The sequence below is a fragment of the Delphinus delphis genome, chromosome 16 (assembly GCF_949987515.2).
Source record: "Delphinus delphis chromosome 16, mDelDel1.2, whole genome shotgun sequence".
In the NCBI taxonomy this organism is placed as follows: domain Eukaryota; kingdom Metazoa; phylum Chordata; class Mammalia; order Artiodactyla; family Delphinidae; genus Delphinus; species Delphinus delphis.
In genome coordinates this window covers 47,196,746-47,222,385 of record NC_082698.1, presented here as the reverse complement: position 1 = coordinate 47,222,385, position 25,640 = coordinate 47,196,746, and positions in this window count along the sequence as shown.

The window sequence follows — 25,640 nt, the reverse complement described above, 5'->3', positions numbered from 1 at the left end:
ACAAGGAGAAATTTACAAACTGACAATCATAGGAAGAGATGATAACATATTTTCTTAGAAATTAATTATTCAGATAAAATAATAAGGATACTGAAGATGAACAATAACATTAACATATTTCTTTTAATAAATCTATGATCAACAAACATGTATAAAAATTACATGATTGGTAAATAGGGGAAATAAAGTCAATATAATATGGAAATAACGTTGGTAAACACTTAATTAGTCTTCTTCCTAGAACAGAGATGTTTTGCACCAGGTAGTAACAAATGAACACCAAGTAACAGAGCTGAATTCAGCAAGCCAATAGGCTACGGAACACATTTCCCCATTCATTTCCTGTACTTCATCCTCACTCAGTGTGTTCTTTTACTCTGCTGTGGAAGTATTCTGTCTTGAAATTTTCTCTGATCTTTGTGCATCATTAGCTAAATGTTGGATTCCAAATATTCAGCATGCAAAGTGGTTTGAAAGTGCCACAGAACCATGCTGTCACATAATTTATTCTGGCAAGTGTAAGAGAAGACAAGTTTTAACAATGAAAGAAAAGCATGAAATTCTAAAGCATTTTTTAAAAATGGAAGAACATGGGACATCCCTTGAGCTACTGAATCAAGGGCATCAACACTGTTGCACAAATTAGAGACAGTGTAAAAATAAAAGAAAGTTATCTAGATGGAACAATTGATTGCTAGTTCAAAAAAATCTAAATGAAGATGAGAAGTAAGAATAATAAAGGCAATGGAAAGACCAAAGATCAAACACAGAAGTCATCAGGGGAAAACTTCTCCACAATTAAAGAAAAATCCTTGGCAACATATAAAGACCTTTTTATTAAAGCTAAAATATTTCAAGTCTGTTACCCTTTAACATTCACAATGGCTGGTTTAGTGGCTTCAAGACCTGGTATGTCTTCCACAATGTTAGGCTCTCTGGTGAAGCTGAAAGTGCAAATGAAGAAGCTGCAAAGACTTTTTACCCGGTGTTAAAACAAAAAATAGTCATATTATAAAACCCCTATGAATAAAATAGTGTGGCAGTCGCATATGAACAGACTAACGAAATAGAATATAAAATAGAAATAGATCACATTGAATAAAAAATTTAGTAATTTAAATCAGTGAGGAAAAAGCATTGACCAATGAATGATATTGGGACAATAGTTGTTCACTTGGCAAAAATAAATTCAAATTCCTACTGCACACAAAATTTAGGATTAATTAAAGTACTAAATAGTATGTATCTATATAGGAGAGACAGAGAGAGAAAGGAGGGGAGGAAAGGGAGAGGGAGAGAGAGATTTAGGATATAATAATGTTTATTTTATTTATAAATGAAATGGTGAAAGCCTTCTTAAGCAAGATAAAAAAATTCAAAATCCATGAAAGACAAGTGGTATATTAGACTACATTAAAAAAAAAAAAAAAAGTTTGGTATGGCATTTACATGAATTAAGTCTTAAAATATGCAACAGGCAGACTTCCAGTTTCCGCTCCAGTCTGTGAAGAGTTTGGAAGTCATCACTCCCATTCTCACAATTAGAAAAAAAGTAAGTGGCTGGAGTCAGTACCAGGAAGGAAAACAGACGGTAACTGACAAGCTGCAGAGGCTGAGGGTAGACTCGCTTAACAGTTACAAATTTTGCAGGGCCCAGTCTTAGAGGGACCCCACACTTTCATGAGTTTTATCTCCAGGAGTCCCAGCAGGTTTTTGTGGCAAATATGAGAAAATCCCCTCATGCTTTCCAGCAGGGGAAGAAAAAACATAACCATTTTGAAATAAGCCAAGAGCATTCTGATCTCCCCATTAAGGGAAACTACTTTACCAGAGTCTAACCAAGATAAGGGAAGGGAAGTCTAACCAAGATAAGGGAAGATAAGGGAAGGGAAGCTATATCCTTCAGCTGAATTTATCCATCGAGAACATATCATTAAACATAACTACTGGAAAAGAAATGGTCCTTAACTATCTCTACCAGGCTTAACTGTTCCAAGAGACCTTGCTTTAGACCAAAAAAGAAACATCTGAGAACAGCGGAGGGTTGAAGAAGTGAGGGTTTTTCCTCACAAGACATTCCAAGTGGTTTCAGGGAGAGAACTACAGTCTCAAGCTCCTTGCCTGGGTTTCAGTCACCAGTTTCCCTTTCTAGGCTCTTGAGTTCAGAAGCTGTTTCCCACTGTGACATCTATAAAGTGCAATACAGTGAGCTGGGAAAAGGGATGAAGGTCAAGCTGAAAGTGACTATTTCTGTCGAGAGAGAAAGAGAGAGAGAGAGAGAGAAAGAGAAATCTGTGGCTCCCAATACCAATAGATAAGCAGAAGTGAGATTAAGAAAAATCATTAAAGAAACTGCAACTCATTATTAAAGCATACAGAACACTGTCCATCCCTACAGGTAATCAAGGAGACTCAAATGGAAACAGTCAGGAGGCCCATTTTTCATCCATCAAGTTGGCTTCAGTGCTGAGCACGCTCAGTGCTTGTGAGGTTGCAACGAAACTGTTCCACCCAGAGACCTGACCTGAGACTGCTGATTTATGAAGCAATCTGGCAATACCTATCAGGAGCCAGGGGATGTCCATCTCTCCTGGCAAGTTATTCCTCTTCTGGGAATTTACACTAAGAATATAATTGACATGTATATACTCAAAGAGATTGGCCATAGCGTTATGTGTAACAATGAATATACCAAAATACCTAATGCCAGTGGGCCTCAGGGTTCTTCCTGCCCTGGCCTCTCTCCTCAAATCACTCGACATACTTTAAAGTTACCAACTGTCAACTCACCACTTCCAGTCGTGCCTCCAGTTCAGACTTCTCTCCTGAGATCCTTTTCGGTGCTCCCTGCTGCCTACTAGACAATCCCACTCGGATGCTCAAGACTGAAATCATCTTCCCCCCAATGCCTCTTCCTCCAGCTCCGTATCCAAACAAATGGCATGACCACCTACCCAGCTACTCAAGCCAAACCTTCAAGCATCACTCTTCTCTCCTGTCCCTCAACTCCCCGTCCTCTTAATCTTTACCTCCAAAACTTCTCTCAGATGCATCCATTTCTCCCCAGCTCCACTGCACAGGCTGGCCTAAGCTACCGGAATCTCCCACCTAAATGACAACTATATTCTCCCAAAAGGTTTCCGCTTACTACTGCCCCAATCCATTCTCCATTCTGTGGAGACCTCTTCCTAAAACACAAATCTGGGCTTCCCTGGTGGCGCAGTGGTTGAGAGTCCGCCTGCCGATGCAGGGGATACGGGTTCGTGCCCAGGTCCGGGAAGATCCCACATGCCGCAGAGCGGCTGGGCCCGTGAGCCATGGCCGCTGAGCCTGCGCGTCCGGAGCCTGTGCTCCGCAACGGGAGAGGCCACAACAGTGACAGGCCCGCGTACAGCAAAAAAAAAAAAAAAAAAAAAAAAAAAAGCTGTGGGTGGAAGGGACCTGCAAAAGGGGATGAAGGGGGTGGGGCAGGGGCAATGACCAGGGCCAGAGACTCGGGGGATTGAGAGGGGGAGAAATGGTCAACAGGGCTGTTTTCATTCACGCTCCCATACATGCTGTGTGCCCTGCCTACACTTCTCTGGCCCACCGAGAGCACTTCCTTAGTTCAGCAGGTCCTTCTGAACCAGCCCTTCTCCTTCCTCCATAACCTCAAGTCCAATGAGCAAGACTGATGAAGAGGCAGGATGGGCAAGGGACAGCACCCAAGAGTCTCTCTGGGAAGGTTTACATTGCTTTCCAGATAGTTTTAGGATGAAAACACTTTGTAGAGAGTAGCATTGCATTCATTTTATAGCAGGGCAAAGTAAACATTATTTGAAAAAGGAAAGGATTAATGCACAATGACTTAGCCAAAATAAATTCCATTGAGTGCTGATGAGCCGGACCTAGGGGGTTAGATGCTGGGAATTCAAAGAATAGGATCCCACCAGGGGAGTGAGCACAATGTCTCCAGGCATCAGAAGTCCAGTGACATCTCTTGAAGGTTGCAAACTTCCCTCATCCTTCTCTGTTTTGTCTTTAAATCATAGTCATCTTTCCATACTGGTCTTTTCAAAGAGTCCAGCATTGACTTGCACACCTGAATCCATTCCTATATTTCCTTTCTTGATGAGTGATGTATTTGTCCATAGAGAGAAACAGGTATTCTTCTTAATTCCTTTCTTTGTCTCCCCTTCTCCCATCCCCACTAATCATATTCCTATCCCCATGGATTCTGCTTCTTTAAAACTTTCTTGGATCCTGTGGTGTGCTAAAGAAGGTTCCTACTGACTGGTAAGAACTAATTATTAAATCTCCAGAAATTTTGCAAGCTGGTTGTTAAACACAGCTATTACAAAAATTAATTTATAGAAACTTCTAATTAAGTAAATTATATTGATAATATACTCAAATTCACTTTCCTGATTATATTACTATATATATTATGCTGTCTATGCTCTTGAGCTTATTTAAATCAATTCCATGTATATGGTAGAAATTATATACTGATACAGTGGTGTACTGGTGCATATCACTTCCAACTTTGTGTTCAGAGATATCACATTGGGAACTTAGAAGTGGCCATAGTGGGAGTATTTACACCAAAGAAATTGGCAAAAGCTACAAATCAGGGCTTGGTTTGTTGTTTTGTTGATTGTCTAGACTGTGGACAAAAAAAAAAAAAACAGTAAACAGTGAATGTTGCCTGCCACTGCCGCCACCCCAATGGTGGGCCCCACAGAGGGGAATTCAGGACAGAGAAAAACAGGATACTGGCCCAAGATAGTTAAGATGCATATCAAAGGAATTATTTCTATGAACCCAGACTCTTGCATCTTCCCATACACAGAAAGGCACTAAAATCATTCACTTGAGATGCCTGTTTTTTGTGTTTAGCAGTAATCTTTTTTTTTTTTTTTTTATGCAGTACACGGGCCTCTCACTGTTGTGGCCTCTCCCCTTGTGGAGCACAGGCTCCGGACGCGCAGGCTCAGCGGCCATGGCTCACGGGCCCAGCCGCTCCGCGGCATGTGGGATCTTCCCGGACCGGGGCACGAACCCATGTCCCCTGCATCGGAAGGCAGAGTCTCAACCACTGCGCCACCAGGGAAGCCCCAGCAGTAATCTTTTGATGTTCAACTGTATGTGTTGTTGTTTTTTTTTTCTTATCAGCAAAAACTCCTATGTATACTGGCTCTTCCTTTACCTCTTTGGAACAGTCCCTCAGAGCTATCTGAGAGGCTGCCTTCCCAGGCTACAGTCCTCAGTAATGTCCTCAAATAAAATATAATTCTCAACTTTTAGGCTGTGCTTCTTTTTTTTTTCAGTCAACAAGACTTATGAAAATGATAAAGAAAATGTTAACAATGCAGATTAAAGCTAAAAGTGTGTCATGTCTGCAGTTATTACATTGTAAATAGAACAAAATTTGAGGAAATGTTCTTCCAGAATTAAAACTATTGTCCAATTCAGCACAAAAATCACTCATATCATTGACAAATGAGTGGAGTTAACATATTGACCTTCATTGCTTAACCTTCTTCTTCCTTGGCAACGTAAACAGAAATATCAGTCAGAGTTGGAACTATACTCATTGGTCAATTGCAAACATAGGCTGACTAAGGATACAAGAGTTCAGCAAAAATCAATGAATACATTCCATGTGAATGAGTTGGCTATACAGACTTGGCAATAAAGAGTATTGTATACTTTATTGCTTGTAAATTGTGCAATACACATTCTTCACATCGATAATGTTTATAACAAACTTACGTATATATCTATGCATGTTTGGTTTTTTTCACAGTGTTCGCAGCACTTGCTTGGAGGTTCTCAACATCCCCACTATCGTTTCCTTAAATTAGGCCATCCATCATTATTCCAGGCTCACTCTCTCAAATCCCATATCCATATTACTACCAGAATCATCTTTCTGAGATTTAAATGCAATCATGACATCCCCCTCATTAAAATTATCAGTGGCTCTGCAGGAACTTCTGAACAAAAGACAAGCTATAGAAGGCCTTCCTTGATCTGCTCTGTTCACCTCTGCAACCTCCTCTCTTGTCAGATGCCCAACACTCGCACTTCACTCAAGTTATTCCAAACTGCCAGCTGTTCCTAGAATGTGTTTTACTTATTCATGCCACTGGGCCTTTGCACGTGCTTTACTTTGCCTAGGATGCCTTTCCCCAACTCCTCCCCTCCCATCACCCACTAGTTCCCCCGTAGCATTCGAACAGTGCTCAGACAGCACCTCTTCCAAGAGCCTGCGCCACTCCAGCTCTTGCTACCACCACAAGCTGCTGTGCAGGTTCACCTCGCTGTCTCCCCCACTCACCTGGAAGATCCTGTGAGCAGAGAAAGGTGTCCGCAACACCTAGAACCTGGCCTGGCACACAGGAGACACCTAGTAAGTGCTTCTTGAATTGATAAACTAATTGATTAGTTTCAGCTAATAGCCAATAGCAAATCACAGGATTTAGCCAGCAGATATTCATCTCTGAATTCAAGTACTGCTTTAAAAAAAAAAGGCTGTTTAAAGTGTCGAAAAAACTCAACTGAGTTTTTTCTTTCCTTTAAGCATACATATAAAACTAGATGAATCATTGACATTTTTTTCTTTGTTTCATTGTTTTCTGAAAGTCAGCTAGACATGGCTTGAGACCCTTTATCTTAAACCACTGACTTCCTGTAAGGAATAACCAAAACACTCATTCCTGAAAGATAGTGACAGCTCTCACTTATTGGGCTACTCTTATGCTCCAAGCATGTGCTAAGTGCCTTTCGTATGTCACCTCATGTATCTTCAACATCGCTGCAATGTGTGTACTATTATCTCATTTAACAGGTGAGGAAACTGAGTCTCAGGAAAAGTATAGCATTTGTATGAGTTTAAACAGATGTTGAATAGCAAAGCAGTGATTCAAACAAGGGTTGGTCTGACTCTAAACTCCAAGTTCTCTCTGTTGAGCCCATTCTTTACTCATTAAAAACAAATGCACTGTCTGAATCAGTCCCTACCAGTAGCCTGGAATGCATAATACTCCACACAACACTGCAAAGAGCCTTTAACACAAGACCTAGCCCAGCTGAGTTATCCTTATTCCCAGTACCCAGATCCAGTGAATGGGTTTGCCCTTCCCTTGATCCAGTTTGATAGCAGAAAAGTGAAGGATGCCAAGGAGTACCTGCGTCCTGTGTCAAAGGCTGCATCCAAAAAGTCTCCGTGACCTGGTCTAGGCCTTCATCATGGACCACTTTCCAACAGGAGCGGGGATCTCGTCTCTCGGCTGAGCTGCCTCTGTTGCCTGTACTGCTGCCTTTGTTTACTGTTTGTTACTAAGCGCTTGGCGGCCCAGCACGTGAGTCAACAAGGGCCCTTCTCTTTCCTGCGGCTTGCTCTCGTGCCCTGAGCCCTGTGCAGCCTCTGGCCTGTTAGCAGGCAGAGCCACCCCAGCAGCCTGAGTCCTCAAAGCCAGTGATCCGAGAGAGCCTGTAAGAGCTCAACTGGATTAGATGCCACTGAAGGCAATGGGATTGCAGCTCAGCTGGGGCTTTGACAACGATGTCACTTTATCTCCTGGTGCAATCAAAAGAAAGAGCCCTGCAAGGAACTAGGGGGCTGGCCAAGAGCTGAGCCTTAGTTTCATTAACTCCACCCTTTCTCCATGACCTTTGGACCTGCACGAAAGGACAGAGAAATGTGCAAGAACATAATGAGAAATAATGGCCTGGAGCTGCCAATGGGAAGGCAAGAGGAATGTGATTGTAATCATCGCTTATGTGCACATAATAATAATGATAATAATAACAGTGGGACAGGAGGAAACTCTTGGAGGTGATGGATATGTTTATGGCATAGATTGTGGTGATAGTTGCACGGGTGTATAATGATCTCCCTACTCTTCCAGTTGTACACATTAAATATATACTGCTCTTTGTATGTCAATCAGCCCTCAATAAAATGTTCTTTTTGTTTTTTTTTTAAAGGAGCACTGTGGTTGGAGAAAAGGGAAAAGGAATTCTCACACTCTCTGGTACTTACGTTCAAAAAGGAGCCAGCATAGGGCTTCCCTGGTGGCGCAGTGGTTGAGAGTCCGCCTGCCGATGCAGGGGACACGGGTTCGTGCCCCGGTCCGGGAAGATCCCACGTGCCGCGGAGCGGCTGGGCCCGTGAGCCATGGCCGTTGAGCCTGCACGTCCAGAGCCTGTGCTCCGCAACGGGAGAGGCCCCAACAGTGAGAGGCCCACATACCACAAAAAAAAAAAAAGGAGCCAGCAGAGAGAGGGAAATGCAAGAATTAGCGTGATCATAGCTCTGTAAAGGTAGGGGTAAAAGACTTGATCTTCGGAGCCCTTTAAATCAAAGGCAGTTTCAAAACGGAGAGACTTTTTAAAAAGAGAAAGAATGCATTTTACTTCATATATTAACCAAAAACTAAAATAATTTGTTGAAACCCAGGGCTTGGTGAGGACATGGCTGGTGAGCAGCCCCATATGCCAGAAGCGGGAATGTAGGTTAGTGCAACCTCTCAGCAGGGCATCTGGCGATATTCATTAAAACTGTAAATGTACATGTCATTTGCAAACCCAGCTGAGAGGAATTGATCCCATGAGCATTTTTGCAAAAGTTCACTCAAGCAAATAAAACAGTGCAATCTATTTTGTAATAGTGAAAAACTAAAAGCCACCAAAGTGTCTATCAATAGCGGACAGATAAATAAACTGTAGTTCACACACAGTGGAAAACCAACTACACAGCAATGCAAAGGAGGCAGGTAGGTCTGTATGTGCTGGCATTCAACACTTGCCAAGAAGATCTTTTAAAAAGCAAAGTGTGGAATAGGCCTGTATGATTCCTCTTAGTGTAAATATATGCATAATATGTATAAACATAAAATATATATTATTTATATTATATATAGTATTATATACCTTTTATTAGACATATTATATATTATATAGAATATGTAGAATATATAATCTACATATTATATATTTTATTATACATATACTCTTTATCTAGAAGGAATCACTAGGAACTTTAACAGTGGTTGCTTTGGGGAGAGTTTTTGAGTTATTATTATTTAGTAATTAATTATGACTTATTCAGGGAAATTGTTGTCCATTTCTGTTTTTTTCCCCTTGTACCCCTTTTTGTTTTATTGCTTTTAAAAAAAACTAATAAACATTATATAATGTTTTACAAAATTTATCCTTTTCCTGCTTAAGGCTACTTGCATTCCACACTAGCTAGTAAAGCATGTTACTATATTTGCAACCATCTTGTGTTGCTTCTCCCAAATTTGTCAAGTCATCAGATTTAAACTGGAACTTGATGAAATGTAAATTTCCCAATACCGCCCCAGGAGGGAGAGCCAGGGGCATCTGCATTTTAGCTAGTCCCAGGTCATTTTTATTTAGTAATTTATTCAGGTCAACCGCGTACATCTGAAGAAACCGAAGCCCAGAAGGAGAAGGTGAACTGCTCTGATCATGAGGCTGGTTCACAGTAGAGCAGAGAGCAGCACAAAATCACGGATGCCCAGGCACGGGCTAGTCTGCTTAAAGTCACCACCGCATTCACCTTTTTTGTTACCAATGTAAGCACTCAGCAGTAATCCCCTCCTACAATTATCTCTATTAAGATTTCATTCATTCACATTAAAGCAAGGAAAAATCCTAATTCAGTATTGACATTTTTGAATTGGCATATCTTTAAACATTCAATTGTTTTACTTTCAAGAACCATGCTAAACCATATTTACCTACAGTTCTTGAAAGCAGGGTGTAAAATCAAGTAGAATTCAACACTAAAACCGATTCCCAGTTATACCTCTTATGCTTTATTGCAAGGCTATGTCCAATGTTTAAATTGTCATAAATTGCAAATTAACTAAATTTAAAATAATAAAGTTGTATTATTCTAAACAGAATCCAGGACCCCTCATACTGCTGGGAACATAATAAGGGCACAGCCACCCCGGAAAAGAGTTCGGCACTTTCTTAAAAAAACTAAACATATCTTTGCCAGTAACTGAACCCCTGGGCATTTATCCTAGAGAAATTAAAACTTCTGTCCACACAGAAACTTGTACATGATTATTTGTTGAGTTTATTTACAACAGTCAGAAACTGTTAACAACCAAAATGTTCTACGGTATGTGAATGGTTCAACGAACTGTTGTCCATAGCATCCTCCCCAGCAGTAAAAATGAATGAACCATTGGGACAAGCAACACGCGAATGGATCTCAAGGGCATTATGCTGAGTGGGAAAAGCCAATTGCAAATAGTCACATATAGTATGATTCTATATATACAGCATTCTTGAAATGACAAAATTATAGAGATGGAAATCAGATTAGTGGTTGCTAGAGGTTAGGGATGGGGACAAGTGATTATAAAGGGATAGCATGAGGGAGATATTTGGAGTGATGGAATAGTTCTGCATCTTGCCGGAGGTGGTGATTATGCAAAGGATGTGCAGCTCTGCCCATCCCCAAACCCCTAGCCGGAATCTACCTCCTGTAGCCTTGACTCACCTGGCTGCCTCCATAGGGTTCAGGAGGCATCTTCCTTGCTCCTCTAACCACTTGTCTTACCTCCTCCCTCCAAATCCTGAGCCTCTTTGAGACACACGATGAGATGCCCAGCTACCCTTCTGCTATCACCTAGTCACTCCTCAGAAGCCCCCCACTCAGGCAAGAAGACCCACTCCACCCTCCTCTGAAGGCACCTCTCCCCAGTGAGTGAGAAGTCCATGGACCAAGCGTTCATACTGACCAGCCTCTGTGTCCCTCTTCTGGGCTTTGTTCCAGGTGCCCTGGCCTTCAGGCTGGGACCCCAACTTCCACCCACCTGGAACATTTTCCCTGGAGTATTAAGTAGGAAAGAAAACAATATATGTTGCCTGAGCCATTGCATCTTGTCACATCATCTCCATTCGTATAGCCCATCACTAAAATCAGTCACCTGCATGTACGTGGGAGGGAGAGCTACAACACAGCACAGTGGTTAAGAGTAAGATTGTTGAGCCAAGACCACCTGGGTTCAAATCCTGGCTCTACCACATACTGGCTTTGCTACCTTAGGCAAGTTCCTGACCCTCTCTGTGCTGTGTCTCCTCATGTGTAAAATGGAGATAATAGTACCTACTCATAGGTCTGTTTGAGAGTGAAGCAAGTTAAAACGAGAAAAGGGCCTATAAAAATTAGACCAGTGTCTGGCACGGTAAGCACCATGTGTCTGCTGCTGTTGCTTACACCATGTCCCCCCCAACCCCCACCGCCTCTCTCATACTTATCTGGGAAGCCCCCATTCTGGGTAAAATTCAGTTTTCCACCTGCTGTACCCCTATGTCCATGCAGCTGAACCAGCTTGAAGAATTGCACAAACCCGTGCTAACTGGTCTTAGTCAACACTCATGGCCACACATCTCAAGTGGCTCTCACATTTCTCGATAATCTCACTGTTTCCTTAGTTGAGTTGCCCTCAACTCTCCCAGGATACAGGCAAGCCTTTTCATCTCTCCCTATGCTCAGCTGATAACCTCAAGCTCTACTGAGAAAGGAGACTCTGCCCAACGAGACCCCCTTCATGGTCCCAACATCAAATCTACCCACCTCTCTGCTCTCCTCAATCTGTTTCCTCACCTCTCCTCTCCTCAACCTTCTCCAATCAGGCTTTTCCCCCAAGAGCCCTGAAAAGGCGATTTTTCAGACTGCCAAGCCCAAGGTCAGGTCTCAGCACTCATTTTACTTGATCTGAAACAGTACTGGGTCAGCCCCACTTCCTTAAAATGATTTATTCCCTTGGATTCCAGAATGAATTCCTCTGACTTTCTTCACACTTTGCTCAATCTCCGTGCTTGCTACCCTCCTTCCACTGACCTCTGAATACAGGAATGCCTTGGGATTTCTTCTCTTCTCTTCCCACTGGAGAATGGCTGCTATAGCTCCAGGCTTCACATCCTGACCCAAGCAGGTCAGAAGGGAAAGAAAGGACTTTATCCCTTCAGGTCTCTTTGGAAACTTTTTCAGAATCCTAGCCAACTTCTCCTTTTATATGATTGCCTAGATGAAGTCATGGGCCCACCACTAACCCAAAGTGGAGAGGATGAAGGTGATTGGCTCTGATCAGTCACGATTTCTCCCTGGAGAGAAAGACAAGCCCATCTTTCCAGAGCACCAGCTTCCTGACACATGCACAAACTTGGGCCCTGAGACCAAGGAAAAAGGGAGCATGTGTCTTTTGGATGAAAAATCCGAGAATTTCTGCCACAACGTTGCACCCCCAGCACCCAGAAAAAGATGTCTCTCAGAACATATGCTCACTAAATATATACTGATTGGATGGTGGAATATTTGTACCCTTACAGATTAAAGTGACAGAGGACCCAAACAGCACCCACGATGACCCTGTAGAGATGTGCTCTCTTTGGCTTTGTCTCACCAGTCTCTAATAACAGCCCTGTGAGGTCAATGCTCTTTTGTTATTTTTCCAAGATGATTAAAGCTCAGAGGGGTTAAATGAACCAGGTAGGGTCACCCAGCTGGGAAGTGGATAAGGTGATCAAACCCATGGAGAATTCCAAAAGTGGCAGAAATTGCATTCAAGAGCATGGGAATGATTGACGATGAGAGGTCTTACAGAGGACCAGGACCGGGAGTCACTTGCTTTAATGAGAGTCAACTGTGTGTCAAGGCTTTTTATCACATACACATAGTATATGATTCTGTATGCACACACCCTGGGAAATGGGAAGTATTATCCCCATTTTACATATTAGGAAACTGAGTCTCAGATAGTTCAAATAATTTGCCCAAGGACACATAGCTATAATAGATGAGTTAGGATTTGAACCCAAAATAGTCAGCCTTCAAAAACCTGTGTTCCTTCCACTGGAAGAACCAACACAAGGGAAAGCCTTGGAGAGCTGGAGAGGTCGTTCTTTCTTTGAGGTGGAAAAGAGGGAGAAAGGATGAGTGAGAGGGCATAGGAATGTTGAGGCCAATGGGGAGAATTTGAAAAATCTCATGTCAGATGGCTTCAATCCTAACAGGAAAGCAGCACTCAAAGTCACCTGCATGGTGAGGTTCAGACTTTAAAATGGAAAGGATTTGAAGTGAATACTGGGAAGACCGAGATGGTGACCAATTTGGGAGGAACAGAGAAGATGATGAGCAGCAGTTGGGCCCAAGGGGCTGGGGGCTGTGCAGAGGGTCAGAGAATCAGGAAGGCCAGAGGGAGGTCCAGTGAGGGAGAGGGTGACTGTGACAAGGCAGGGAGAAATGCCAAAGCCTGGCCCATTCCCTGATACTGCATGTCCTGTAGGTGGGGGAGGGCAGGGAATTTTTAAAGACCGGACACCCAGGTTTCAAATCTGGAGCAGGTGGTACCTGGGTAGTTTTTGAAGACGAATGAGCAGAAAGGAAGCTTTGTATACAAAGGAAGGAGGATCCTGTTAAATGGCATGAAAGGGGCCATTCCAGAACCAGGCAGTGTTGAGCAGGGCAGGGCTAGGTTGAACTAGATTTGTATGTACAGAAAAGACAGGGAGGGCAGGGGGTTGGAGGGAGGGGGACAGAGCCAACTGAGACTGACAGACCAGCCAGAAACGTGAGGATAGAAACTAGGACCTGCCAATTTACTTACCAGCCTCAGGGCTGCAGTTTCAGCTTCTGCTAAGATTACCTGTCAGGTGCACAGGCATCTGGAATGACTGACCTTGGTTAGTGTTGTTAGTGCTTAGATAAAATGTGGGTGGTGTTTTTCTATGAACCATAATTGAAAGGAAGGCACATCCTTGACTAAGATTTCCATGGCATTGTCCTATAGTCCAGCCCCAGAAGTCATAAGGAGGAGGCTAAGGAAGCGTCCTCACGACCCACGCAGGACCACCCACCTCAGGGTCAGATGCTGTGGATGCAGACACCGTTCCCCTGCCCATGACAGTTTGGGTGGCTCCTTTTCAGGAGCGATGAGCTGAACGGAATGCTTTGGCCCAGGAAGAAAAGAAGACAAATGGCAGAGCTCAGAGACAAAGCAGCAGTGCATTGGGGTCAGAATCCACTGAAATCAGCTCTGCACAGAGGAGGGGCAGACAAGGGCCCTCAGCAGATGGAGATGAACACAAGTCAAGTCCACCGAAGGTGAAGCTTGAAGACACAGAGCTCCCGTGTCCTTTCTTCTCATGGCAATGTATTCCAGTTGTTGACAAAGTGCTAGATAGAGACAAACGACCCCTTGAGAGCCCAAGTGAAAAAGGTAACACTGAATTCAGGACAGGGGCCCATTCTTTGGTGGTTTCTCTGAACTCAGTAGGTGAGGAGCAGTAGATCTTCTGGATTTGTTCATTAAGAAAGGGGCCGGGCACACTAACTTCCCACCACTTCTTGCTCAAGTATTTTCCTTGATGGATGAAACAGCTTTAATACATAAATGGCCTACCCAAATGTGGGGAGGAGGCCATGATGAAAGAAAGAGTGGGGTACATCGTCTGGGATGTTTCTCTTTGCCCTTATCAAGTTGCTAAAAAGAAAGTTTTTCCAAGAGCAGTGACAAGGCAGTCCCATGTCCAACAAGGCAGACCCAGCATGCAGCATCCCATCGGTGACCGTGACACCTGCTGGTCACCACTGGAACTACGCCCAACCGCCTTAATCGTGAAACGCCACAGTTCTTTGTTAGCTGACCTTGAGGGCTGCTTGGCGAGCAACGCCGCCGAACTAAGGCAACTATACTTTAGAAATTAAAGAACCTTCCTCCATGTGTCCAGGGCCTGATAATCAATTTGACAGGGCCAGGGCCATGGTGGCCAGAAAGCTGGCAAAGAGGTAGCAGAGGTAGGAGGTGATGGAGAGGAGAGGAATCCCATTGGTGAGAAGGAGGTGGTATTTTAAAGACATTTAAGATGTCTTGTTTGAAAAGAGTATTGGAAAGAGGGTAAAAGAAGAATGGAAGGATTCTTTCCAAGGCCAAGGTAAAATATGGGGCTCTAGTCCTATTTAAGAATTTGATAACGATTGCATTAAATCTTTAGATAAATCTAGGGAGAACTGGCATCTTTGCAATACTGAGACTTCCAATTCACAAACATAGTGTGTCTCTCCACACATTTTGGTCTTCTTTAATGCCTTTCAAACAAGTTTTATCATTTTTTTCATAGAGGTCTTGAATAATTTGTTAGATTTATACCTGGGTACTCCGTATTTTTTATACTATTTTTAAATGCCTTTTAACTCATTTAGTACTTCTTTATTTTATTATGTTTGTTGTTGGTATATATAGAAATATAATTAATTTTTATATGTTGATTACTTTGCTAAACTTGTTTATTAATTATAATAATTAATCTGTAGAGTCTCTTGGATTATCTACGTATATTTTATAGTTCCTGAACAAGGACAGTTTGGAAAATTCATTACCAATTCTTCTACCTTTCATTTCTTATCTTGCTTTATCATATTGGTTAGGACATACAATATTGATTAGTAATGGAGATGGGCTTCCTCATCTGATTTCTGAATTCAGAGGGAAAGTTTTCAGCATTTTGCCATTAAGGATGATGTTTGTTGTTTTGAGTAAACACATAATAATGATCAAGGAAATTATTTTCTATTCAGAGTTTGCTCAAAATTTTTACCATGAATGGGTTTTGACAAATCAAACACTTTTTCAGAATCCATTAAGATGATCATATGATTTTTTTCCCTTTCCTCTGCTACTGTAGTCAATTTTTTAATTGATTTTCTAAGGTTAAATCAGTATTCCTGAAATAAGCTCAACTTGGTCGTCATGAATTATCCTTTTATATATTTTACTGGATTCAATTTGCTAATATTTTGCCTAGAAACTATGCATTTACATTTGTGTGAGTTTAGCTTATAATTTTCTTTTTACTGACCTTTTAAATTATAAAGGTTATGCTAGCCTCATAAAATGAGTTAGTAGTATAATAAGAGAATTATTTATTCTCTGAATTTTAGATAGAACTTGTTGATAAATCTTTCTGGGTCAAACAGAGTGAGGTAGGTAGCCCACTACACAAGTCTCCACTTCTTGGAGCTATGAAAGCTAGAAAATAACTTGACTTTGTATTATCTTTTTTAGCCTGTTTTGGTCACACAGTGCAACCATTAACAGGAAATTCTTCCTTAAGTCTGCCATGAGTTCCACTGTTTTACTTGTTCTGGTTTTGGAAGATCCCCCCTTCATTTTTCCCTCCATTATTCCACTCAGTGTTCTATAAGGCCCCATTTTTGTGATCCTAAGTAGCCCACGTTCTCTAGAAGATAGGCAGCGAATGCTCATTACCGTGAAGTTATCACCACCAATGGAAAATTCCTAGAGCACAAGGATACTTGCACACAGGAACACTCATTTTGGTGGTCTTCAACATTTATGTTTAATTGGGAAGTAGTTGTCCTCCATGCCCCATCAAGGTGGAGAAGCAGCATGGCTTCCTGGAGGCCATTCCCAGCATGATCTGGCCTATCTCTATACTTGTATGTATATCGTGTGTGGGGCAGACACTGACAGAAGCCTGTTGTAGAGCAATCCTGGATGGTGCCACTTTCTCACCCTTCTAGCACAGGTGTGGAAGAACCAATAAGTTTGTCAAGGGAAATTTCACTGTGATTTCCAAGGCCCTCCATCCTTGGCAAGGTTTGGGGAAGAGATGGAGTACAGAGGTCAGCAGCTCATAAGTAGGCCAAAGTCATATTCTGGGATCCCTGGAGACTGGAGGAATTTGACCAAATACTGAGGTCTTACTCAGGCCTCATTATCTCCAACCTTTTCTTGATGTAAACTTCCTGGTACATCAGGTGAGTTCTTATAGAGGTACCCTGTTTAGAAATATTGGAAAATTTCCTTGTAAAGATTCATCTCTTAAAACCAGAGTGTCTTGGGGCAGGACCCAGGTATAACCAGATCTGTTTGTTACTGACATCAGGACCCCCTTAAGAGTCTTCAGTTGATTTAGGGGAGCAGAGGTAAGAAGGAAGAGGTAGGAAGAAGATTTGAAGGGCACAGAGCATGGAGGGAAGATGAGATTCCTGGCACTTTACATGTGGTGGGATAGAATCAGATCGGAGAGACTGACTAGGAGCTGGAGAGTGAACGGCTTTCCTGAGGAATCCAACCAAAGACACCAAGTCCCTGGGACAACGGAAATGTCCCATTTCAAGCCCATGTTCAGCACTCTCCAGGTGCTTTCTGTGCTGCTTTCTGCACTGCACCACCACCCTACTTCAGTACCTCTGTGGGACAGGTGGACTAGTCCACACCTTTTATACCTGGCTCTGGGCCAGCGAGGATCATGTTCAAATATGGAGACGTTTAAACAGAGCAAGAAAGCAAGCACATTATCAGGCTCCACCCTAAACCTCTGGTATCTGACCCAGGTCTCTGCCCTGTACTTCCACCCTAAACACACACACCCACACCCATAACCAGGAACTGCCTCCTCTTCTCCATGAGACTCTCTGGAGTTCCCATCGTTGTTCCTGCCTACCCCAGGGGAAATACAGCCAAGCAAACCAGAAAGCGCCCTTCTTTCTGGCTAGCTTTGTATTCAGAGAGTTTTGAAAGAATCAGGAATATGAGGGCAATTAAGTAGCAGGTAGTTTTTTGTTGTAATTTTTCTTAACTTCCCAAACTCTAATTTGGCTATGTTTCTTCTACAATATGTAATACATATGTGTATATGGTGAACTCCAGGCCCCTCTATCCTTGGCCAAATTATAATATATGTGTGTGTGTGTGTGTGTGTGTGTGTGTGTATATATATATGATATATGATATATATAATATGATGTGATGTCATACAGATAGATACCATATATCACCATGTAATATATATGTAATATATATAATAAATATACCATATACACATACACAGTGCTGAATATCTTTGTTTGTCCCTGTAGATTCACTTTCTGCCCTCTCACCTGCTCTGGGCTTGGGGCAGGGTGGGAGCGAACCATCTGTATAGACTGTATCAGTGGGCTCCCTGGCCTTCTGCTTGTGGCTCTGTTAGGCCAATGGGAGGCAATGGGCAATGGCAGTAGACAGAAGATGAGAGGTCAGGGTATTTATTCCCTCCCTGCCTATGTGTCGAGGGCTGTCTGTATCCATCTACCACAGACCACAGCTCCTGTCAAGTGGCTCTTTCCTACAGCAGCCCTGGCTTGGCACTGAAAACCACTCCTTCCCCTTGCCCCTCCAGACCCAGGCACGGTTAAGGTTCCCAGGTTGTTGCTAGCCCTAGGATACTGCATCACCACCTAGTGGTTTCCTTTAACCCTTCCCACACCTCCGGAAATTGCCCTTTATTAAACTCTCCTTAATTACCCTGTTTGAGTGTGGGGATATTGACTGGTACAAACAGATAATGCAAATACTTTGCGCAAATCTTGATAAAATTAAAAGTTAACCTCCTTATAAAGACGCAGATGTAGAGAATGGACTAGAGGACACGGGGAGGGGGAAGGGTAAGCTGGGATGAAGTGAGAGAGGGGTATGGACATATATACACTACCAAATGTAAAATAGATAGCTAGTGGGAAGCAGCCGCATAGCACAGGGAGATCAACTTGGTGCTTTGTGACCACCTAGAGGGGTGGGATAGGGAGGGTGGGAGGGAGGGAGACGCAAGAGGGAAGAGATATGGGAACATATGTATAGCTGATTCACTTTGTTATAAAGCAGAAACTAACACACCATTGTAAAACAATTATACTCCAATAAAGAGTTAAAAAAAAACAAAACAACTTAACCTCCTTGATGAGTAAGGCAGCCCCCACCCCCAGCTTCATCCTTGAGGTAATTCCTTGCTTGAAGTTGAGCATGTGGGATTCATCTCCCCTGTCTCCACCTTCACTTGAACCTTGCTGAGGGGAAACAAACCAATCAACAACAATGACCCCCTCCCTCCAGGGATTCCATAGAGACACTTCTCCCCTCCTTACCTCAACTGCCCTTGGCCTCCCTGAAGACTGCCTTTTCAGCCCTCACAGCAAGTGCAGGCTCTCATTCCCCATGGCCCAAGCCCTGCTGTTTTAAGGGGTCTACTATTCCTTTGCCAGGCTTCCTTCTGCCATTTCCTTATTTCCTGACATTCACAACGTATTTGGGAATGTTTCTATCCCATATCAACATTCTGGGTAAATTCAATGACCAAGGCAGGACCAACTATTATAATTGCAGACCCAGGACAAAATGAGAACAGGAGGCCCCTTGTGCAAAAAGCAGGAAAGCAAAAATATCATTAAAGGTACTAAAATACAAATCTTTTTCTTTTAAAGTAGTTTACGACTCATAAAATGTAATAAGGGTAATAATGATTCATGAGTAACAGCATAAACCTACAAATTACAAAAAAGATTGTATTTTTGCTGTCATAATTTTATATTATTTCATATTACTTATATTTGGTATCATAATTTTTATAGTGAATATAATACTTTGTTATTATGGTATCTTGATTGATCATGATATTTTTCTGGCTCACTTTTCTTCAAATTTATTTGTCATGGCATCAAAATTTATAGTTTTAACAACGTTTTAAAAATCAACTTTCAATTGATATAATTGAAAATGACATCAGTTACTCTTGGCAAGTGAAGATCACAAATAATTTTTGATACTTTTAAAATTTGAGGGGAGTTCCCTGGTGGCCTAGTGGCTAGGATTCCCGGGCAGCCCGGGATTCAGTCCCTGGTCGGGGAACTGAGATCCTGCAAGCCACGCAGTGCGGCAAAAAAATAAATAAATAAAAACAAAAAACCAAAATTTGAGAAGGATCCTTCTACAGATGTAATGGCTGCTTGTGCTATTAAGAGTATTTTATAGGCTGTGATAACATCAGGATAAATTTCTCATAAATGATGTAAAAATATAAATTTTAGTATATCTGGAAATAATGATTACTAAGGAAAAGATTTTCTAAAAAAATTTAACTCAGTTTTATGTAAATCTTATAATTTTAAATGTAAATTTATGCAATGCCATTTTAATATTTCCTCTGACATCTTTTGTAACTTGTGCAAGTTGAACAAGAAACCAAAGTAGCTTCATGATTTATGTATATTTCAAAACAGCTATTTGTGCATTATTGCTGTATTGCTGTATCATCAATTACAGGGAAAAATTAATCTTAAAAGTGTCTTCCTCATTAATAATTGGTTCATCTGCAGCTTCATATGAAAATGGTATTCTTTTCCGTTGAATAAAATAATCCTTAATCTTAATTTCTATTTCTAAGCTTGTAGATATTTGCTTTGCCATGTTGCAGCAGTTTTCAAAACCAGGTAATCTAAACTCTTTGAAGAACTCTAATAATTCCCTGATATGCTTTACTGCAATGTCTATGTTGCATTTTTATTTTCTAAAAAAGTACAGTTTTGTAGCTAACAAAGTTATCTGCCTGAGTATGGGCAGTGTCTGTCCTTGACTTCAGGCCAAAGAATTCATATTTCTGCAGATGCCCCAGGGATGGGCTCTGGAGACTGATGGGAAGGCGCCTCTCCCTGGGGTCCCAGCCCTGCCCTCATGCAGATTCCCTCCTCACTCCTGGGCCATGGCCATTGCTGCCACCACTGCTGCTGCTTCTACTACTTTCGCTGCCATTGAATTTAGTCATTCAAATCTGGAGACTTTTGAAAGTATGGGAAGCACTATTAGTAATTACACTGGGGCCACAGGTGTAAACTGGGCCCATCCTGGACAACCTGGGACAAAAGGCTAACAGTTCCTTGACTACTCACTTTGAGTGATCTTTAATTCTGCTTTAGACTAACCATTCACAGTGGTGAACGTGCCTAGGGGCTGCTTTATGTTGGAAACAAGCTACGTCGTCTCCTCAAATTCGTCTCTGGCCATCTCCCTCTGGCATGCCCTTATGTGCATTGAGAGCCATTCTCAGTCCTAAAGTACCGAAAACCCTTGCTCCTTGTGTGGATTTTGCCCCAATCTATCTGGCCTCAACCGGCCTCACTGTCCTTCTTGCCCAGTCTGGACCCCACAGTCCTTATCCTGATCCTCCCAGGAATACTTTCAATTTCCTTGCCCTCCACCTTTACATTCAACATGCCCAAGAAAACCCCAGCTCCTGGATACCCCCTCCAAGTGTTGTCTCTATTTCTCTGAGTTGACAAGGATTCTAGAGAAATGTCCACACTTATGCCATTTTGAATCCTGGCTTTTGATGGCAACTTAGTACCACTCAAGAATCCTTGAACTCACCATTTACCTGGTACTCTAGCACTTCTTCACTCAGATCCATAAGCTTGTATAATAGAACCGTTTGGGGTGAGGAGAAATCTAGTACCTTGTCTAGTCTCTTCAGGGGGATTTTTGTTTCTGTGTAGTTGTTTTTCTTTTGTAGTTAAAATCTCTGCCCCATAGGCCAGCTCTTGATACTTGTTTTCTCTTTGGCTCGCTTCTTTGAGCCCTGTCCAGTCTCCCTCTCAGGGCTGCTGACCTCTGAAACAATGGGGGAATTCTACCTCCTAGATCCTGATGCCACACCCTGCTGTGAGGGTAGAGTAAGCCATGTATTTGAATCTGTCAGTCTGTATGGTCCTATCTTCTCTAAGTATGTGGGTATGTGCCCACAAAAGGGGATCCAAACAGGATGGTCCTCCTCTCTTCGTGGGCACAGCTTTGCTTGGTAGAGCCTGCTCGATTGCTTGGTGATAGAGAAAACCTCATGCCATGGCCCTGCCTTTGGGAAGATATCTGTGACATCCCTATTGCTCCTGCTGATTCCAAGGGAAGGGAAATTCTGCTTTCTGCTCTGCATAGGCTGACATTTACCAAACACACTTTACAAGGAAATAGAACACTGCAAGGGGGATGGGGAAAGTGGGCTGGGTCTGAGAACTTACCCAGTCTTCATGACTTAGCACCTCCAGAAATAAATTTCTTCCCTATTTATGCTGCATTGTTTATCCCTCAAGCTTCAGTTGGAGCATAAACTGCCTTGGATTCAGGTAAGAATACTCACTTTCTTCCCTGTGCAGTTGTCTTTCATTTAAAAGGGCCTTTCCTTGAAGGGTTATGGCATTTCCCCCTGCCTCTCCCCAAGATAGATAGAAACCTTACTCTCCTCTCCCCAAGACAGAAACCTTACTCTCCTCTGCCCTCTTCTTAGCCCCACAACGAGCCTCGAGCTGGCCAGGCTGGTACAGCTATGTCAACGCTCAGCTGAGAATTAATCCTGCTAGTTTGGGCGTGAGGGGCAATGAAACTTAGCCACAGAAGCAGGGATGTTTTTGTGTGGGAATCTGCTTCAGGAACAGCCTAAAGGAGCTGTTGAAATTCCTTTACCAGGTGGCTTCGTAACTTCTGCTTTCTAGAAGAAAGAACATCTTCTCAGGACCACTGCAGGACTTCAGATCACCTCTGGAGTCAGGGACAGGAGACAAATCCTGTCCTGCCAGAGGCCTCTGCAAGGCAGTAGCAGGAAAACACCTCTTCTAGCAATGCTTTTGCTTTCTGAGGGGCTCAAAATCCTGCCACCTGAAGACAATGACTCTTAACTCTAAAGTAATGCCAGAATCTCCTTCTTGCTACCCAATAACACCACAAAGAGACTTTCTAAATTTATCAGAATGGTAGGGACTTTTGGCAGAGGTTGGGAGTTCATAGGGGTCTCCCTGCTAAAGGGTCATTTTCTGAATGCCAGCCAATCTAACATGAGTTTTACATCTGAAAGGTAAGGGAGGGAGCCATGGAGGTGGAGATGGAGATGAAGGCAGAAATGGAGGTAGAGACAGAGATGGAGATGGAGGTGGGGATGAAGATGGAGACTGATATGGAGATGGAGGTGCAATGGAGATTATCCTCCCTAAAACTACCAAGGGAGAGGGGCCAGTAATGAGGGGCTCTCTTCTCTCTGCCATGGGACCTAGACAAATTTTCTGCAGTACCGGAGGTACAAATGGCAAAATTCCACTGGGCTGGAAGAGACTGTAGGTGAAAGGATTGTAAATGAGGCACAGAATCCTTGTTGCGAGATCTGATCCTAAATATATATTTATTTAAGACAACAGCAAGGATTTTATTGTTACAGAACTTCAACGACATATTCTTTCCCTCCCACTCAATTCCCTTTGTCTTTTTCTCCGGGGGATAAATATTGAATATCTTCAATATCTGGATGTGGATGGAGAGAGGGCAATTTAGCATAGGTGTATCTACACTTGGGAGGTAGGGGCAGAACTTGAGAAAAAAAGTTAATAATGAAAGAATTCCTCAGCTCTTCCTCTTTTTCAGAGTCAGCCCTCAATAGGTTCACAAGGTACCACAATCAGTTAACAAGGAACAATGCCATGAGAAGGAAGAAGGAGGCCCAGAGCCGCGCCTGGGTTACAAAAACGATTTTGAATTTGCAGAACATCAGAGGTGATTACATTCAATCACAAGTAGTGAAATGCCTTCTGAAATCACACACATGCACATATACATACATAAACATGCAGGATGTCCCTTCTAGATGTAGATAATAGGAAGCTGACAGTGGAAGGCTGATGCTAAATCAGAAGCTCTTCCCGTGGATAGAAAGAGAGGTGGTTAATAGCATTACAGAACTAGGCATGAAAATTGGGAGCTGTTCTGCAATACCCCTCACTTCACAACTGCTCTGATTGTCTTTTGTTACCTCCAGGTGTTTAATATTATCTGGTGGGGAGTAGGAGGTACTTGTCAATACTTCCACCTTCATGTCCAATCACACAACCTCCACCCCTCCATGCCCCTACCCTGCTCTCCCAGGAAATTTACACTCATGCTTTTTCCTTCTCTTCTTTTTTTTTTATAAATTTATTTATTTATTTTTGGCTGCGTTGGGTCTTCTTTGCTGCACGCGGGCTCTCTCTAGTTGCGGCAAGCTGGGGCTACTCTTCGTTGCGGTGCGTGGGCTTCTCATTGCTGTGGCTTCTCTTGTTGCAGAGCACGGGCTTCAACAGTTGTGGCAAATGGGCTCAGTAGTTGTGGCTCACAGGCTCTAGAGCGCAGGCTCAGTAGTTGTGGCATAAGGGCTTTGTTGCTCTGTGGCATGTGGGATCTTCCTGGACCAGGGATCAAACCTGTGTCCCCTGCATTGGCAGGTGGATTCCTAACCACTGCGCCACCAGGAAAGCCCCTTTTCCTTCTATTCTACCCTTCCCTCTCAACAGTCTTCCTATCAGATATAAAATATGCTTGTCTTCCTCCACTGCCGGACTCATCAGTATCCACCATCTCAATTTTCAATGTCCCATTCATTCCTGAGCCCACTCTAAACTACTTCTGAATCTAAGTGCTCCAGGATTTTAAGCCTCCTCTTTTTTTGATATTATTGATCACTCCTTCTTGAATCACTCTCACCTGGTTTTCCATCTACCTCCTGGCAGCCCCTTCTCAGGCTCATCTTTTGTTGTATCCATTTAAAGCTGAAGTTCCTTAAACCTGGCTCTTGGCCCTCTTTTCTTCTTGCTCAGCACCCTCCTTCCCTTAGGCCTAGGCTAACTCATCCACACCCAAGGGTGCAAGTAATCACTATCTGTCAATGATTCTTCTCTTATCCACCTGAGTCCAGCTCTATATACCCGACTGTCAACTTGGCCTCTCTTTTGTGCAGATCAGAAGCCTTCAAGCTATCTGCTCTCACAATCTTTCCACTCAATCCCGTCCTCTTCCAAGATTCCCATCTCAGTGAACCAGCACCCACAACCACTTTTGGCCACATGCAAGAAACATGACTTTTCCTTGATGACTCCCTTTCCTTCACTGCCCACTTAATCCATCACCAAGTCCTATGCACTGGATCTCCTAAAGGGCGCTCAGAACCTTCCTCTTACTGTTTCCATGACCATCACCCTAGACCAAGCCTACACCATCTGCCATCTAGACTACTCCTATGTCAACCTGGCCTCCTTCTAACAAGGAATCTTTTCAAGATGCCATTCTGACCATGCTACCCGCTTTGCTGAAGCATGTCAGGTGCTTCCCATTGCACTTAGGATAAAGACAAGATTTTCAACATGAGTAGTATGGCTGCACTAGGTTTGGTCCTTTTCCAATATTCCAAACTTCATCTCATAGCTCCTTCCTCCTTGCTTTTCAAGCAGCACTGGTCTTTTCCTCAATTTCTCCAACTAACTATGCTCCCTGTCATCATATAACCCTTGCACACTAAGTTGCCTCTGTCTGAAATATTTTTTGCCTAGTTGAATTTATTCTCAGCTCAAGAGGCAGTTCCTCAAGGAAGACTTTCTAGGCATTATTAATTCTATCAATTGGTTCCATAATACTATGTATCCATATCAATTTGTATTATAATGCAGGGATCATTTTGCATTGGTTTACTGTTATTATTTCTATATTACAGTGATTAAGTCTGTAAGCTCCATCCTATTGCCAGTGTTAGCTCAGTACCTGGCACAGAGTGGGCATGTAATAAATATTTATTTGAGAAATAAAGGAAGCAAATAAAGAAGTCTGAGAGAGAGGGAGGAATTAGGGAGAGAATGAAGAAATGAACACTCACATTTATGTTTCATTTCAGAATCACTAGAAACAGGTCAGCCCAACATGACATGGAAGTAGTCTACCTGAATTAATTCATTTATTCAACAAATATGTATTATTCATGATTAAAGTAATATA